General features: G+C 40.0%; 1 long non-coding RNA gene across 1 annotated transcript; it reads left to right on the top strand.

Annotated features, from left to right (window-relative positions):
* The first annotated feature begins 534 nt into the window (after positions 1–534).
* LOC133643615 (uncharacterized) lies at positions 535–2,376 on the top strand. Its single transcript, XR_009824710.1, has 3 exons — positions 535–587; positions 1,698–1,772; positions 2,066–2,376. It is a non-coding gene; the product is annotated as an uncharacterized LOC133643615 (long non-coding RNA).
* Positions 2,377–2,762: the final 386 nt, after the last annotated feature.

The raw sequence follows: 2,762 nt of genomic DNA, 5'->3' as shown, positions 1-2,762 counted from the left end.
TATTTGCAATGCAAGGATCGAGATTCAACTAAACTTGATGCAAAAACTACACATTTTCTTTGTGTCCAGACTTTAGGGACGTCCTGTATGTTACAAGATTTTGTGTTGAAATGAGTTTGATTCGGATTGCAATGCACAATCTATACTCGACTTACTCGTAACTAGTCCCACTGCTTATTATGTTTGTCGAAATGAATTAGAAGGGTAGTCATTTGTTGTGTTCATGAAGGATATGATGACATTTTGCTGTCCCGGAAGAAACGTTCCCACATTTTAGCTTTCAGGACCTTGTGAGAAATCATCCAGCTTTGGCAAAAGTGTTCCTGTCGAGATGAAAGCTTCAGCCTTGTAATTTGCATTGATTTAGCAAACGCCATCACACTGTCTTGGCCTATCCTGTAATGAACCCGTGTGAGAGGAAGCAGGCTGAGCCCTTCCTCTGCAGCATGCCGTCTGGTGCCAATTATCTAGATTGGACGGGGCCTGCAATGCGAAGGTGATTACCTCCCAGCACCAAAGCCTCACACCATCAGGTGTGAGAACACATGGAAATGATGCAGAAACAGGACACTGCTGGGGAAGAAAAGGTAGGAGTGTGCACAGTGGTGTAGTCCAGCTGGGATTCACTCATAAAATTAGAATTTAGGTTATTTCCCAGCCAGTATAAGTGACATTTGAATCCTGCTGAACGGCTCTGCCCGACTTTAGTTTTGTGCCAAACTGGGTTTAAGACGGAAGCGAGCGGAAAAAACAAATACGCTGACTGTCTTTGTTCCTTGGGAGACTAATCAGTCGAAAGAAAAGCAGCAAGGTAATTTAGTTGAAGCCAGATTGAGTTGAAATCTGAGCAGAGGATGTTTAAGAGTAAGCATTTAGTCCTGCAACTACCGTATTTTTCGGACTATAAGTCGCAGTTTTTTTCATAGTTTGGCCGGGGGTGCAACTTATACTCAGGAGCGACTTATGTGTGAAATTATTAACACATTACCGTAAAATATCAAATAATATGATTTAGCTCATTCACGTAAGAGACTAGACGTATAAGATTTCATGGGATTTAGCGATTAGGAGTGACAGATTGTTTGGTAAATGTATAGCATGTTCTATATGTTTTAGTTATTTGAATGACTCTTACCATAATATGTTACGTTAACATACCAGGCACGTTCTCAGTTGGTTATTTATGAGTCATATAACGTACACTTATTCAGCCTGTTGTTGACTATTCTTTATTTATTTTAAATTTCCTTTCAAATGTCTATTCTTGGTGTTGGCTTTTATCAAATAAATTTCCCCAAAAAATGCGACTTATACTCCAGTACGACTTATATATGTTTTTTTCCTTCTTTATTATGCATTTTCGGCCGGTACGACTTATACTCCGGAGCGACTTATAGTCCGAAAAATGCAGTCGTTTTTCTCATGCACGTTTCAATGTTGCGAATACACTTCAAGTGTCCCCCATCATAAATATCAATATTATCAGCAGCCACAGCTGATAAATTGCTGTGCGCCATATATGGCTCTGCTTCAGAAAGTCAAGCCTTTCCTCGTCTCCCTTGCAGTTGTTTGGACAAGTTCCTGTAAACGTCTGCCCATAGGGAGGACTAGTAGAAATGAAGTGCACTTTTTAAAGTCAGCAGCTTCCATTACTTTCTCCTTATATAGACTCAAATTGTCCGTTTGTTTGGCTGCAGCATCTCACGTCCTGCACGGAGGTGGACACTGAGTGAACCCCCTCAGAGAGGGCGACCTCGCCGGCGGTGCAGGAGGTCAGTGGCTGCAGGCGCCTTTTAGCAGTAATGGAGCCCTTTGTCTTTGTGAGAGGCCCTCTGTTCTTGTACACTCAATATTGTCACACTTCACTGGAATTATTAGCAGCTAAATCCCCTAATGGTCGCATTGTAATGCCCGGTCTGTCACGGATGACCCTTATTGATCTTCTCCATGCTACCGTGACATCTGCTCTGCACTAATTGAGAAGTTTCATGTGTACAGCGGTCAGCTCTTGTTGTAAAACCCATTCTCTGGTTGGTGTTAACAAGGCTGCTTTGTTTACTGGCAGACTTCAGGCAAAGGCGCTGGTTACCATAAACCAGACAGAGGATGAAGGAGTCACTCGCCAGTCACAACATGAAGTACACTGTGACAAATATATGGGAGCTGCAACAGGAGGTTCTAATTCTGAATATTCCCCCTTTTTTTTTTTACTTTTGTTGTTCAGAAAACAGCAAGTGAAACATTGAACAGTTGGACATTTAGAAACCGTAACATTTATTTCACCTGTGAAGGTTAAAGTGCATTTTATGTTCATCCCAAAATTTCGCCGCATGGTCAAATAGGTCAACATTTTCTGAGTGTTGTCACGATACTAATATTTTGATGCTTTTCGATACTTTTCAAAATAAAAGGGATCACAAAAATGTGATTATTGGTTTTATTTTACCAGACAAACCTGTTACACATTAAAAATGTTTCTTGTCAAATTTTGTCATTAAATAATATAGAGAACATACTAAACAACTTCTTTAAGGTAGTAAGTAAGCAAACAGGTTACAAAGGCTCCTAATGTGGCATGCCTACGTATGCCGTAACATAGTGTTATTTGTCATTGAGGGACAAGCAGTAGAAAGTGGATGGTATATTAATCTACTTGTTCATTTACTGTAGTATGGTTATTATCTGTTTTAACATATTCTATCTACACTTTTGTTTAAATAGAATAAGCACTTTTCTTCTGTTGTTTGGATACTTTACATACG

Source organism: Entelurus aequoreus, linkage group LG26 (assembly GCF_033978785.1).
Source record: "Entelurus aequoreus isolate RoL-2023_Sb linkage group LG26, RoL_Eaeq_v1.1, whole genome shotgun sequence".
Classification (NCBI taxonomy): Eukaryota; Metazoa; Chordata; class Actinopteri; order Syngnathiformes; family Syngnathidae; genus Entelurus; species Entelurus aequoreus.
Note: the sequence above shows the minus strand (reverse complement) of the source record. Positions and strands in the feature narration are given on the sequence as shown.